The sequence below is a fragment of the Equus asinus genome, chromosome 2, assembly GCF_041296235.1.
Source record: "Equus asinus isolate D_3611 breed Donkey chromosome 2, EquAss-T2T_v2, whole genome shotgun sequence".
NCBI lineage: Eukaryota > Metazoa > Chordata > Mammalia > Perissodactyla > Equidae > Equus > Equus asinus.
The window spans coordinates 187,389,597-187,405,830 of NC_091791.1; the positions used below are offsets into that span (position 1 = coordinate 187,389,597).

Here is a 16,234-nt window from a genome sequence, read left to right on the forward strand (position 1 = left end):
TGGGGAGAAAAAGGAAAAAATAAAATCTTTAAAAAAAAAAAAAAAGAAAGAACAAAAGAAATTTATCCTCTCACAGTTCTGGAGACCAGAAATCCAAAATCAGTGTTGGCAGGATCGGTTGCTGCTTGAGGTTCTGAGAGAGAATCCATCCATGACTCTCTCCTAGCTTCTGGTTGCTGCAGGAATCCCTGGCATTTCCTAGCTTGTGGACACATCGCTCCAATCTCTGCCTCCATCTTCCCACAGCTTTATCCCCTCTGTCTCTCATAAAGACACGTTTCATTGGACTTAGCACCCACCTTGGTGATTCAGGATGCTCTCATCTTGGGACATTTTATCTACTTATTTATTAAATGTCCAAACCATATTTTCTTTATTATTATATCAGAATTATACAGAATTGGCCTCCTGCTTGACCCATCTTTCCTTATATTAGCTTCTCTTCACAATATTCGAGGTACTGGCCTTGTCCATTTCATAGTTCCTCCTACTTTTTTACTCTCTCTTCAGGACTCTTAATTTAATTTGATCTGTGAAGACCCTTTTTCCAAATAAATTCACAATCACAGGTACTGGGGGTTAGGATTAGGGCATACCTTTGGGGGGACCACAATTCAACCCAATATGTTACATTACAAATTATTTTAAACTAATTTTTCAAATGAAATGAGATAGCTGAGATCAAATACATTACCATGCAGTAGAAAACTCTTTTTACCAGGGTCCTTTCCTCCATGAACTCTCTCTATGAATCACCAAGCAAATCAACTTTTCCTAACTCATATTTCCACCGTCGCACTCACATTATTGTGTCAGATATTTTTAAGTAACATTTTGCTAGTTGATCACCATGTAATCATGAGTCTTTTTCTGCTTACTTTGATTAAGGTGTTAATGTGATCAAACTAACCATTCCAAAAGTAATATCCTCTTTGAAAGCAAAGAACATGACCACATTTTTGTTCCTTTTCACAAATCAATAAAACATTAATCTAGCACTTAGATTACTCTCAGTGATCGTTTGTCTCTACGTAGAGTTGAATTATCATCCAACTCTCTATTCAACCAACAGGGTACATTTTGATTCATTTTATTAGTCATCCACAAGAATAACCAACATATCACTATTATAGACCAACTAAAGAGCTGAAGAAGTAATTAATGAAAAAATTAGTAAGTGGCATCTAAGTAACAAATTAAAATAGCTTCAAAGTTAAACCTCTGAAAAAAAAGTTGAGTTATGCTTTGTATGCTCTACAAACAGACACCAAATTTCTTGACCTTGAAATATGATGCTTAGCAACCCGCAGGTAGGGTGATATTAAAGGCAAAGTAGAGGACGTTAGAGAAGCAAGTGCCAACCCACAGATGTAAGAAGCCATGTAACTAAAGAAAAGCACGAGGAAAACAAACTCATCGCTCAGGATGCAAACACATTTATTTGACAGTTTTACAGGCAAATGAGCATAGGTGTGAATTTCATTTTTGTGTGTGAATTTCCTGCTTCATTTTTTTTTTTCTATTAGCATTCACACTTTATTCACTGCGTTCAGTCATTAGGCAAAAAAAAATTAATAATTAAAAAGTAAAGAATTCATGCAGCCAATTAATTTATTCACACAAAAAAAGGGAAATTTGACTGTTCTCTGTTTTCAGTGATATTAACAAAAAGATTGACTGTTTTACCATCAACTAGTTGGAGCTATCAAAATTTCTGATTTATTTTTCACGGTAAAATCACAGATTGACTTCGATGATCAATAAAGCATGTTAAAATCTGAAAAAATAAGGAATAAAATAAGCTTTTCATAAAGGACAATTTTTTTCAATAAAGAAGCACCCTTTACTCTGAGTTTGGGTTGTTTTGATGGTAAACCATCTGTTTTCTTAATGAAAAGGTAATGGCCGTAGATAGTAATTGTACTGATGGTGGTATGTAGCTTCTTATGACCTTGCTTGGCAAAAAATAACCTGTGACTGTTTCCCCTTCTTTTTAATTTTAAATTATATTCAAATCTAAAATATAAGAGCCATTGATTTAGATAACAAAAATTATAAATCTAAAGGAAGTGTTAAGAAATTATACTTTACCTAGAATTGGTGTAAGGCTTATATGAGTTCATACCTGTAATGTGCTGAGAACAATCATTGGCACGTAATAAACACTATATGTGTTTGCATTTATTGTTATTTTTATCAAGTGTAGAAAAGTTTGAGAAGCACTCATGAACCCTTGATTTCCTGATTGAATCGTACATTGCCAGGTGTTGTCTCCTTTGTTTCTTACTTTAAAGGCCTCAGAAAAGTTCCTATGGCGTGTCCATTGTATTTTGTGCTTGAACATAACCAAATAATAGCTCAGAAGAAAAGTCTAGGGAGATTTTTATAAAGTTAGGGGTTTCTATTATTTAACAGAACAAAATTTAATGTATTATTTAGCAAAATAATTAGTTAAAAAACAATAAATACAAATGCAGTAGTGTGAGTTTATGGCTCCTAAGGCAGATCCAATTTATTGAAATGAAAAATACACCTAAAAACAGAATTGGTTCAGCTGTACATTAAAATGAAACAGCATAACCCCTCTGGCTCTCTGAGCTCTAATTATCTGGGCTTCTATGAAAAGATAATTGAATTTCTTATCTAAATATTGGATATTCCTCACCAACTAACTGAAAGTCAAAATTCTTTTCTGGATAAAACTTCAAATTATCAGGTATGATCCTGGGTTAATGACTCAAAGGACCACTATAAATTATATATTAAAATAAGTTTCAGATGATCTCGCTCGCTTTTGTAAGTGTGGATGTGGAAATCGATATTTCGAAATTAAGAAATGGTTGGAAAGCTAGAATCTAAATTAAAATTGACTGCTTCTCAATGTGTGGCAGAGAGTCAATGAATTTTTACTGTCATGAGATTATTTAATATTGAGTAATTTACACTCTGAAATTGTCATTTAAAAATCTTAGACTATATTGTTGGGATTTTATAACTTTCAGTATCCCGCATATTTATGTTTTCAGATGTGGAAGTGAATGAAGAGCACTCAGATAAGATCAGGCGGTGCCTCTTCAGAGCTTGTTACATAGCAGGGCGCCCTATGGGGTTGGGCTGGGGAAGCATATTTGGTTTTCTCCGATTGGTCCTAAGTTATCAGTGGGACAAAAGTTACAGAAGCTGGCAGATACTGATCAGGTTCTGCTGTTTGGGGCCGATTGCTACAGACGTCGTGGTTTGGCTGCCGTGCCTGGTTGCTAAAGAGGTTGTGGTCCAGAGTTCTATTTTTATTTATGGCCCGCCACTGCCCATTTATATATGCAGTTTCTCACAGATACATATATTTTTTCCTCTATAAAATTATTTGTACTGTAAGTTCCAATATGAATCTGTAGTAAAAGTTGTTCTTTGATTTATTAAAACCCTGTGATATTTATTTATATCTCACCAATAAATTAAAATGTAAAATAAGGTATGAATGTTCTCTTAGAACAAATCTTCAAATCCAACTCAGAGATCTTCTTTCAACATCTCATAAAATAAAAAGCCAGTGTTGCCAATCAGTCAACAAATATTTAAGGCATGCTTAAGAAAGTTATCATCCAAAACACAATGACACCAGCTTCATTGCCCCAAATTAGTCACTCTTTGCCTGGCAGTCACCTCTGGTTACAAACTCATCTGCTTAGAACAGGACTCCTCATGTTCGACTCCGACTCCTGGTCAGCGCGGTGCCCCTGCTCAGACCGCTGGCCCACTGGACTCCGGTCTGGCCAGCGGCTGCTGCTCTTACCAGCATTCTGGCCTCAGCAGAAAAGACGTGTGTACCTTCTAAAGCTCTGAACTTTCCACCGGCTTAATCTTCCAGTATTTATTTCTTGGATATATTCTAGGATATTCACATGTTCATCTTCTCACCAAAGAATAAGATAATTTTTGAATCATGTATGAGCAGTATTAAACTTATTTTTGTTAAAATAAATAACTAAAATTTCAAAGCGTTATAAATCAATAAATAGAGCAAAGGCCAAGAATGGTGAAAAGTATACGTTAAAATCAGTCACATTTCTAAAGCACATTCTGAAAGCAGGAGAAAGACTTGAGAAAAGTACCTTCTAAGCTAAATGTTGACACCAAAGAAGATAAAATGTATTTCTTAACATTAAAGTTAAACTGAAGAATAAAGTAAAAGAAAAATTGAGAGTTCATGTTTCTATTTTTTTCTATTCATAAAACTTTTATTCCACTTACATCAACTCAATACACATGTTCTTAATAATTATGCTTGGATTGCTCATGAAAATTTCATAATATATTAAACAAAACTAGCCACCTTCTTAACTTATTTTCCTGATAAACGTTTTTACAGCACATGCATGTTAGATAATTTTCCCAAAAAAGTCACAAAATCCAAAAACCTAAAAGCAGGTAAGCACTTGGGTTTTGTTTTACTTCTCTGCTTGATATCCATGAAATAATGGATATTGACCAATTCATTTTAACTGCATCTTTACTTGTATCTTTGTGCTTAGGTTGCTTAAAATATTTGAATGCGAATAAAATGAGTGTTGCAAAAATAATGAAAGCAAACATATAATAGGTAACTTTACAAATAATGCAATGTGAATAATTTCTGCCCTTCTCTAGACAAAACTGGGTCACAGCTTTGTCTAAAGGAACAATTCTGCAGCTATAATCAACGGTGTGCACACTGAGTTTGTGTATTCCACAGGTACACATGGAGTATGTATTTCTACCACAGTCTTTGAGGTGCTGCAAACCTTAATGTACTCACAATAACTATAGGAACAAATTATCTACCCTATCCTATATCATGAGAAACCAATATGTAGGCAGTTTTCTTTGCTTAGACATAGAAGCAATTTTAACACAAGCCCTTATGAAGTCACAACGTAGCAAAAGTACTAAAGTACTACTCATAAAAATTCCATATACCCATATTGGCCACCTCAAGAGGAGAACAGCTCTTAACAAAGTGAGTGTAGAAGGAACATACCTCAACATAATAAAGGCCATATATTATAAGCCCCACAGCTAACATCATACTCAATGGTGGAAAGCTAAAAGCTTTTCATCTAAGATCAGGAATAAGACAAGATGCCTGCTCTCATCACTCTTATTCAACATAAGTTTGGAAGTCCTAGGCAGAGCAATTAGGCAACAAAAAGCAATAAAAGTTATCCAAATCAGAAAGGAAGAAGTATGACTGTCACTATTTGCAGATGGCATAATATTATATATAAAACCCTAAAGCTTCCACCAGAAAACTGTCAGAACTAATCAATTCAGTAAACTTGCAGGATACGAAATCAACATAGAAAAGTCAGTTGCGTTTCTACACACATAACAAACTATCACAAAGAGAAATTAATGAAACAATCCCATTTACAATTGCCTCAAAAAGAATAAAACACTCAGGAATAAATTTAACCAAGAAAGTAAAAGATCTGTACACTGAAAAATGGAAGACATTTATGAAAGAAACTGATATAAATAAATGGAAAGATAGTCCATGCCCACAGATTGGAAGAATTCATATTGTTAAAATGTCCATACCACCCAAAACAATCTACAGATTCAGTGCAATCTCTAAGAAAATTCCAGTGGTATTTTTCACAGAAATAGAGCAAACAACCTGAAGATTTGTATGGAACCACAAAAGACCCTAAATTGCCAAAGCAATCTTGAGAAAGAAGAACAAAGCTGGAGGCATCACATTCTCTGGTTTCAAACTATATTACAAAGATATAGTAATCAAAACAGTATGGTATTGGCATAGGAAGAGACACACAGTTGAATGGAACAGAATACAGAAATTAACCCACATGTAGTATGGTCAATTAATTTATGACAGTGGAGCCAAAAATATACAATGGGAAAAGGACAGTCTCTTCTAAATGGTGCTGGGAAAACTAGACAGCCACATGAAAAAGAATGAAACTGGACCACTGTCTTAGATCATATGCAAAAATCAACTAAAAATGGATTAAAGACTTGAACATAAGAAACGACACGTTAAAAGTCCTAGAAGGAAACATGAGCAGTAAGTTCCATGACATAGGTCTTGGTAATGATTTTTTTGTATTTGACATCAAAAGCAAAGGCAACAAAAACAAAAATCAGGAAGTGGGACTGTGTCAAACTAAAAAGCTTTTGCATAGCCAAGGAAACCATCAACAAAATGAAAAGGCAACCTACTGAAAGGAAGAGAATATTTGCAAATCATATATCTGGGAAAGGGTTAATATCCAAAAGATATAAAGCATTCATGCAATTCAACAGCAAAAGAAAAACCAAGCAATCCAACTAAAAAATGGACAAAGGATCTGAGCAGACATTTTTCCAAAGAACATATACAGATGGCCAACAGGTACGTGAAAAGATTCTCAACGTCACTAATCATCAGGGAAATGCAAATCAAAATCACAACGAGACATCACCTCATATGTGTTAAAATGGCTATTATCAAAAAGACAGGAAATAACAAATATCAACAAGAATGTGGAGGGGCCAGCCCCATGGCTGAATGGTTAAGTACATGCACTCCACTTTGGCTGCCCAGGGTTTCGCCAGCTCGGATCCAGGGCATGGACGTGGCACTGCTCATCAAGCCATGCTGAGGTGGCATCCCACATGCCACAACCAGAAGGACCCACAACTAAAAATACACAACTATGTATCAGGGGGCTTTGGGGAGATGAAAGGAAAAATAAAAAAAAACAAACAAAAAAACAAGAATGTGGAAAAAAGGAAATCCTGTGCACGGTTGGTGGGAATGTAAATTTGTGTAGCCACTATGGAAAACAGTATGGAGGTTCCTCAAAATATTAAAAATAGAACTACCATAGGATCCAGAAATTCCACTTCTGGGTATTTATTCAAATGAAACAAAAACACTAACTTAAAAAGATATCTGCAGCCCATGTCCACTACAGCAGGATTAACAATAGCCAAGACAGGGAAACAGCCTAAGAGTCCATCAGTGGATGAATGGATAGAGAAATTGTGCTGTACATACACAATGGAATACTATGCAGCCATAAAAAGAATGAAATCTTGCCATTTGTGACAACATGGATGGACCTTGAAGACATGGTGCTAAATGAAACAAGCCATACAGAGAAAGACAAATACTATATGACCTGACTTATATGTGGAATCTAAAAAACAAACGAACAGGAGAAAGCAAATTCATAGATACAAAGAACAGACTGGTGGTTGCGAGAAGCAGGGAGTGGGGGATGGGTGAAATGGATGAAGAGGGTCAAAAGGTACAAACTTCCAGTTATAAAATAAGTAAGTCATGGAATGGAATGTACAGCTTGGTGACTATAGTTAACAATACTGTATTGTATATTTGAAAGTTACTAAGAGAGTAGATCTTAAAAAGTTCTCCTCACAAGAAAAACACATGTAATTATATGTGCTGATGGATGTCAACTAGATTTATTGTGGTGATCATTTCACAATATATACAAATATTGAATCATTATGTTATATGCCTGAAATTAATATAATGTTATATGTCAATTATATTTCAATAAAAAAAGAGTCTAATTGACAATAGCCAAATAAAATGATACACTTCTGGGGAAAAGAAATAAAGGTTCAAAACCTATAGGAAGAAATAACAAAACCTTATTAAAGCAAGATAAAATATCTTGTTAAAACAAGAGCTGAATAAATGGAGAAACAAATCAAGTCTGAATATTAAAAAAAAATGAAAACAGATCAATCTTTAAATGTTAACTGGCTCTATTCCCCTAATGTTAAACATAAAAACTGTGTTAAACATAGAAATTCGAATAGAAGTAACATATACTTGTCATAAATTGTAACGGACAGCTATTTGTGGGGCAATATGGACAACAAATGGTCCACTGTATAAATTTCAGAACGAGAAATAGAAAAGTCGGGAGGCTGTTTAATTTCCCCTCCTTCTCCTGCTTCAGCTTTGCCTCCTTGGGTATTTGACCTCTACCCTGTCAAGCTGCCTCTCAGTGATTGCATTATTAGCATGCTGTCTGTGTGACTCTCTGTATCAAGTTCAGTAATGGCTTCATCCAAAGCTGCCTTGACGATCAAAGTGTCTATCGACAGATGAATAGATAAAGAAAATGTGGGGTGTGTGTGTGTGTGTATATATATACAATGGAATAGTATTCAGCCATAAAAAAGAAAGAAATCCTCCCATTTGCAACAACATGGATGGACCTTGAGGGCATTGTGCTAAGAGAAATGGGACAGATGGAGAAAGACAAACACCATGATCTCACTAATACGTGGAATCTAAAATAACCAAATTCATCGAAACAGAGTCAGCTTTGCGGTTGCCAGAGTCAGGGGCAGTGGGGAAGGTGGCAAAATGGATGAAGGTGGACGAAAGGTAAAAACTTCCAATTATAAAATAAATAAGTTCCGGGGACGCAATGTACAACATGATGACTATAGTTAACAATGTTGTATTGTATGTTTGAAAGTTGCTAAGAGAGTATATCCTTAAACGTTCTCGTCTCAAGGAAAGAAAACTTGTTCACTATGAGGTGATGAGTGTTAACTAAACTTACTGTGGTAATCACTTAGCAACATATACATATTTCAAATCATTATGTTGCATATCTAAACTTATATAATGCTATATATCAATTATATTTCAATAAAACTTGGAGAACAAAAGCTATCCTTGCAAGAGGGCAGTCTTTCTCTGGGAAGTTCAGACTCATACAATAGACACAGAGAACTTACAGCCCAAATCCAGTACAAGAGGATGTGTTGTTTGCATTTCCTATGTCTGATTTGAAAAGCTTCTTGGTATGCTTGCTGTGACTGATGCATAATCCCTTTCTTGTCATCACCAGCAGCAACCTGAGTCACGTAACAGTAGTACTCTCCTTTCAGTTTCAAGTAGAAGTCTTGGCTCTGTGCTTTGAAGCATTGGGATCAAGAACTTCAAGAGACAGTAAATCCTTTGCAGATATCTCTGAGGTCACTTTCCATTTCCTCTCTGTATTCTCAAGCCATCTGCTCTTTTTCCTAGCATCTTCTCTCATTTGCTCAATACTTGGGATGATCTTCCAAGATGACCTATGGGCTCCTGCAAGGTTTTTATAAGCAACCGAGAGACTTCTCTCCTCTTTGGATAATTCAGCCCCTTGCTCAGTTGCAGACCAAGCAGCTCGCCATGTCAACATATCTCCCAGCTTGCTTGGCCAGTTTGGCCTTCTGCACCAACGTCTTTTCACCCACGCCTGGAAGTTTGTGTTGGAAGTGGGTGACAGTGGGATTTTCTGCAGTCCGTGAGCGATGGTAGTGGCAGGGCTGAAACCGTCCCTCGATCTCTCTGCTCACATCCTCCGTGTTTCTATTTTCAATTTGTGGCAAAATGTATAAGAAAGCACTATGAAAGAAATATTATTTCCTCATCCCTAAATTTATTACACCAGCTTCTTTTTCCTTGTGGAAGAGAGTTCCAAACTGGTCCTATGAACGCCTGCAGAAATTTCAACTCAGGAAAAGATGAATGTTTATCCCATCACCAACCTCTTCAGTAAATTTTTCTCCAGGCTTTTACAGTGTTTGGCAACAAGTCACGTATTCAGGTGTCTGGCCGGGTTTGACTGCCTTGGGTCTCCCTGCTTCCTTCTGAATCCCGGTTACCACAGTACTGTATTTGAATAGAAATCAGCTTCTTCGCCACCTACATTTTCCTTTTAAAACAGTCTTGAAATCTTCATAGTTACAACAAAGGTTGTATATAATCAGCATTGTCTCTAATTAACTCTACCTCTTAATTCTTAAATTGACCTAATTAACACAAACATTTCAAACACATTTCCCCTTGAAAGTAATATACGGTATGGTTTACTACGCTATGTTAGAAAAACTGACAAACCCTGAAGTTACTATTGTCAGAATATATTATTTCAACATGATAACTTAGCAAAATGGGGCACAAAAATTTTAGGCTTATTAACATATAATTTGCAATTTTATACATTTAAAAATCCACAAAATGAAATATTTTATAACTTTTTGAATCTATTGAGAGTAAAGTCAACTGTGTTAAACAATTAAAGTCAGATACACGAAAAGAATAAAAAATTAGAGTCTGTTTAGATATCGAAAGAAGAGAATCATCATCACAAAAACAAATCATCATAAATCACAATAATGAGCCTCAAGTAGGACAATTACATTGCATTACGCCGTGGCATTCCAGGTCCTTAGAATAAGTAAAATCATATGTATTTTCACATAAAAAGATACCATAAATCCACTCTCTGAGGTATTGTTTTCCAGCATGATGATGGATTTACGTTAATCCTTCTGTCCTCTTTTGTGTGGTAAAATCTGCATTTGTGAAAAGGAACAAGGTTGGCTGTGTTAAATTTCTGCGTAATATTCCCAGTAATTTGTTGACCAAGATGGCCCGAGGCCTTAAAGTTCCCCTCAGTTTGACTACATTTTAAACAGGTTTCTTTCAAACTATAAACCCCTGACCTGCCTTTTCTGAGAGTAAGTAGTTTAGAAAGTTTTCAATGGTAAATTATTTCTCTGTCCCTTTGAGATATAAACCCTCTCCCAGCCTCTTGCGCAGTTTACTGCTCAGGAATGTCTTTCTCAAGGACCTGGGAGCCGTCTTCTGAAATGCAATCATCTCCCAGTCTTTGTGAGAGTGCAGGAGCCTAACTACCGTGAGCGCCACTTGGCAAACACAGACGGCCTAAACACAGTGACCACTCTGCCCCCAAAGCCCTCCAGGACTCGCCCAGTAGCTCGCCCTAGCGCTTAAAAACCCTCCTGCCTTTTGTTTAGCGGAGTGGAGTTCAATCTCTCTCTCCTATTGCAACAGCCTTGAACAGTCTTTCTTGCCTGTTTAACTCTGTCCAGTGCAATCTTTCCTTGACACTGTGTATAGACCTTTTCACCTTATCCCGGAAATGCACTCATTAACTGCCAACTTTATTTGCAAGGCATGTCAAGAAGAATGCTCCCTCTTAGAGATGACATTTGAATGTAATTATAGCGTAAGCTGATCAAAATTGTGACTTAGGCCAAGTTTCCCTCCAGTATTTTCAGGGTTTTATAAATTGTCTTCTCTAGCTAAGAGGAGTGTGTTTCCTGTACTTCCAGGTGCTTCGGAATAACTACATGCGGAGTTGCAGAATGAGAAAGAAAGTCTGAATCTTCTAGGCAAACTGACATGCTTTCTTTTAGAAGTTTTACGGTTTTAGGTTTTCTATTTAGGTCTCTAATCCATTCTGTGTTAATATTTTATATGCTGCAAGTTGTAGATTAGAATTCGTTTTTTGTTATCTTCTGTTTTGTTTTGTGTTTTTGGCATGTGGTATCCAATTATTGCAGGCTGTTTCTTAAAAACAGTGATCCTTTCTCCAGTTAACTGCTTTTGCACTTTCGTCAAATATCAGTTTTTCATGTGTATGTGTCTATTTCTGGACTCTCTCATTATTCCATTGATTTATTTGTCTAGCTTCATGCCAGTACTGCCCTGGCTTGATTATTGTAGCTTTATAATAAACCTTGAAATCAGGTAGTATTAGCCATCCAACTTTTTTTTCTTTGTTAAGGATTTAAATTTTGGGGCTACATTTAGTTACTTAGCATTTCCATATGAAGTTTAAAATCAGCTTGGCAATTTCTACCAAAGACAAATCTCCTGCTAGGATTTTTATTGTGATTTTATTGAATCTATAGATTTGGCGAAAACTGTCATCATAACAATATTGATCATTCTGGCCACGAACATGGTATCCCTCTCCATTTATTTAGGTGTTTTTCAAGTTCTCTCAGTAACATTTTATAGTTTTAATGTATGTATCTTGCACCTTGTCAGATTTATCTCTAAATATTCAATAACTTTGTTGCTATAGGTGGCATCGATTTTATTTTAATTTGTGAATATTTGTTGCTAGTATATGGAAGTAAAATTAATTTTATATATTCAGCTTGTTCCTGAAAACTTGATAAACTTATTTACTAGCTCTAACGCAAAGTTGAGTGGAAGTAGTAACAGACATCCTTGATTTGTTCCTGATCACAGGGGGAAAGCCTCAGTCTTTCATCATGCTGTCTTATGCTAGCACGAGGCTTTTTGTAGATGCCCTTTACCAAACTGAAGTAGATTCCCTTCTATTCCTGGTTTGCTGATAGTTTTATCAGCAATGGAGATGTGATTTTGTCAACTGCATTCTTGTGTGTCTCCTGGGATGATCATATTTTTTTTTCAGTTTTAGTTTTCCAATTTGGTGAATTACATTGATTAGTTATCAAATATGCAAACCACCTTTCATTCTTGGATAAATTCAACCTGGTCATCATATTTCCCACTTCTATATTGTTGGATTTGATTTCCTAAAACTTTAGGAAGGATTTTTTGCATCTATGTTCTCAAGGGATATTGCACAATTATTTTTTATTCTTACGTTTTTTTCTGATTTGGATGTCATAGTAATGCTGACCTCATTGAAAAAGTTGGGGAATATTCAGTCCTCTTCGATTTCCAGGGGAGTTTATGTAGAACTGATATTATTTCTTCTCTAAAGTTTGGTAGAATTTCCTGCTATTTTCTATGTGTTGAGACTTTTAAATGAAAATTCAATTCTTTAATAGATATACGGTTTTTGAGATTACCTAATTTTTCTTAAGCAAGCTTTTAATAGTGTATGTCATTCAAGAAATGCGTTTATTTCCTCTAAGTAGTCACATATATTGGTATAAAGTTGTTTATAGTATTCCCTAACTATATTTTTAATATCTACAGCATCTGTAGTGATATCATCTCTCTTATTCCTAATGTGTGTTTTCTCTCTTTTTCTCCTGGTCAGTCTGGTTAGATGTTTATTAATATGTTAGTCTTCTCAAAGAACCAGCTTTTGGTTACATCTTTTTGTCCTGCCTTGTATTTGTTTTGGACATCCTACTCAGTCCCTGTTAATCCATCTTGACCAGAGGTAGAGGTCCTAGTACATGTGTTTTTCTAACTGATTTAAATCCTCTACTGATAAAGTCAGGAAACAAATTCACACACATACACACACACACACACACGCGTGTGTGTACAAAACCCAAATACGTATTCTCATCATGCCTTTTTTCTCTACCCAGTCTAAGCCTCCATTGCTAACTCCTATTACTCTGGGTCTCTATATCTTACTTGCCCTGTCCATTTCAATAGAATACCATATTCTGTAAATTCACTTTTCATTTGCCCTCAGAACACATATTGATAGGTGTCTTCACCTTAATACTTTTTTTTTTTTTTTTTTGGTGAGGAAGATATGCTCTGAGCTAACACCCATGACAATCTACCTCTTTTTTTTTTTTTTTTTTTTGGCTTGTGGAAGATTTGCCTTGAGCTAACATCTGTGCCAATCTTCCAATCTTCCTCTATTTTGCATGTGGGATGTGACCACAGCATGGCCACTGATGAGTGGTGCAGGTGTGCGCCCAGGATCTGAACCTGCAAACCTGGGCTGGTGAAGCGGAATGTGCCAAACTTTAACCATTTGGCCAAAGGGCTGGCCTCCAGGTGTCTTCATGTTAGGTTATTGTCTAAACCATCAATATTTGTCATACCCCTTATGTCTAGGCCATTTCCCAGAGCCAATGTCTTCTCAATCTGTCCTGCCCCATTAGCCCCATAGCCTGGCCCAAATAAGTCTATCTTGACTACAAGGATTTTGATGATATTAATAAAATACAATGATATTAGGAAATTCTTTATTTCTGAGAGAGAACACATAATATCCAGGGGGGACAGGAAGAGGGGGTATGAGAAGACACCCTCAGGGATAAAAATGCAGAAATAGTATTTTTCAACTAATGACAATATAATTTAATGTAATCTTTTATCCTCTGTAAGTTCCATTACTAACATAATTTTTAAATGTCAAACTTCTTGTGAAAACGTTCTGTGATGCTATTAAAATCAAAAGAAGAACATTATCATGCTCATGATTCATATTCTCTAAAGGAATATTGACTTTGAAAAATACGAGATTTTACAAAATTGCTGCCATGTTGCTTAATTCTTAATGAGGCTATATCCACGTTTTATCTGAAAGAATTTTTAAAAGTCAAATGAGTTTTAAAATAAATAATAACCCAAATAGATTATATAAAATCTATATTCACCCGACCATGTGCATACATGTACGCCTAATCCCAACAGAGGAGCACACGTCCAAAGCAGGAAAGAAAAATCTATTTATTACCAAAATTGCCTTTGGAGTTAATGACATTTCATTCAGATATTTTGTGAGGACACTTACCACCCAGTCCTAGATAATGTCAGTGACACCTTCTCAAATTCTTCTTAGAAAATGTATAGCAACCTTCAACACTCATGGCCGCCTCCCTCGCTGAGTCTATCATCTGATTTCACCATTTCCCAAGAAGAGGTGGCAGCAGCCTCATCTCTGCCCCTCGGCGCTTGGAAGCATGTCTTTCTCCTTTGGAATTGGGTGTTTAATTCTGTAGTTTTTGTTTTTGTTTTTAAGCAGTGAGAAATAACTCTTCCCAACTAGATTACAACCTCTTTACACATAGGGAACCTGTTTATGTTTATTTTTATCCTTAAGGTCTGGCAAGGTGTCTGGCCTATTTTTAGGGACTCAATAGCTATTTACTGAGTTCATGGGTGAATTAGAGGATAAATAAATGAAATAATAAATAGATTTAATACAAAAAGACAGATCCTATGGCTTCACAGAAATCAAATATTCACATCTCTTATATGAGCGCATTGCTTTTTAGGATTTATTTCCTTTTTAGATGTATATCTATATATAATATAGATATATATAATACAGATGTATAGAGATACAGTATTTATCTATATTATATATGTTAATAATCAAATATCTCGGAGATAGTGTCTACAGATAATTAGAACTCATTTCTTCCTTGCTAACCAAGTCCATGACTTGGCTCCTTCTGAATTATCCATGGTGAAAAGATGTTAGATCTCAAACAAAAGGGTCTGAGATTCAATGACCCAATTTTAGCTCTGGCACTGTTCTTAGAAAATGGTGCTTGGGAATCCAAAAATCAAACCATTCCATTTATTTAATTTTTCAAATTAAATGTGCTTATGTTAATAGAAATTAGTAGATGCCATGAACATTTTTTAAAAATATGTGGCAAAGATAATGCTATGCATTCATCCAGTTATTTCATATTCGTCCATGTACAGCTAAAGTTCATCTCCCAGCCCCCTGCATCTAGAGGCTGTCATGTGAACAAGTCTCGCCAATAGAATGGGAGCAGGTAGGAGCATCATTTGCTGCCTGAGGCAGCAAAGATCAGGTCTGCCCTCTCTGTGTTCTTGGTTTTCCTTCCTTGCTGTTGGAATAGGCTCCAAGGTAACACGTTGCAAGATGGAGGAGTTCAGGCCCCGTCACCACTCCCAGGAGGAGAGCTGTGCAGGAAAGCAGCCTGAACCACAGAGCCCTGGAGCCTTAGCGGGAAGTCAGCCTCTGCCGGTTAGACCACAGAGATAGCAGAGTTCAATTTTTTTTCCTCTCAGCATAGCTAATGCTATCTCGTCCAATATAAAATTTAAAACACACTAAAATTAAATAAAGTAATCTCTGTTGAAATAACTATAATGTGAGGCATAAATTCCTTTATTTTTCAGTCATACCTGAAATTTAATAACTATTTGACTCAATGTCATAGCTTAAAATTTGTTGGAATTGTTTCTTTTTTAAACACTATATGATTACATTTAATCTTTTTCATTGGAAATAAAAGCAAACAGCAAAATTGCAATGGAATAATAATTACTAAAAAGTCTCCACAGGGAAAACATCCTCTAAGGGGAAAGACAACACTTTGGTGATGCTAGTCTCACCACCCTCCCTCCACTGTCGCCTCCCTAGCATCATAAATACTAGTGACTGACTCAGCTTCTTCGCATTTTTCTCTTCCCATGTGCAGGGCTGCCCTCTCCATAGTATTTTACTGCTGGTGAATGCCCAGGGAAGTGTATTTTCCAGCACTGATAACAGGTGAACTGAGCCTGGATCTCAAGAATGTCTTCTCATTTTGGATGCAAAAGCAGGCCTCTAATCCTTCCAGATGAGGAGCACACATCCACCTTCTAAGGGGCTATTTTTGGTATACCTTTCAGCCAACTTTGACAAAACTCCACAATCTACATGAGCCTATTGTAACACTGCAAAACATAAAG

General features: G+C 36.0%; 1 pseudogene; it reads right to left on the reverse strand.

Moving 5' to 3' along the window:
* Window positions 1-7,866: 7,866 nt before the first annotated feature.
* On the reverse strand, window positions 7,867-13,580 carry LOC106827665 (14-3-3 protein zeta-like; annotated as a pseudogene).
* Between the last annotated feature and the right edge of the window lie 2,654 nt (window positions 13,581-16,234).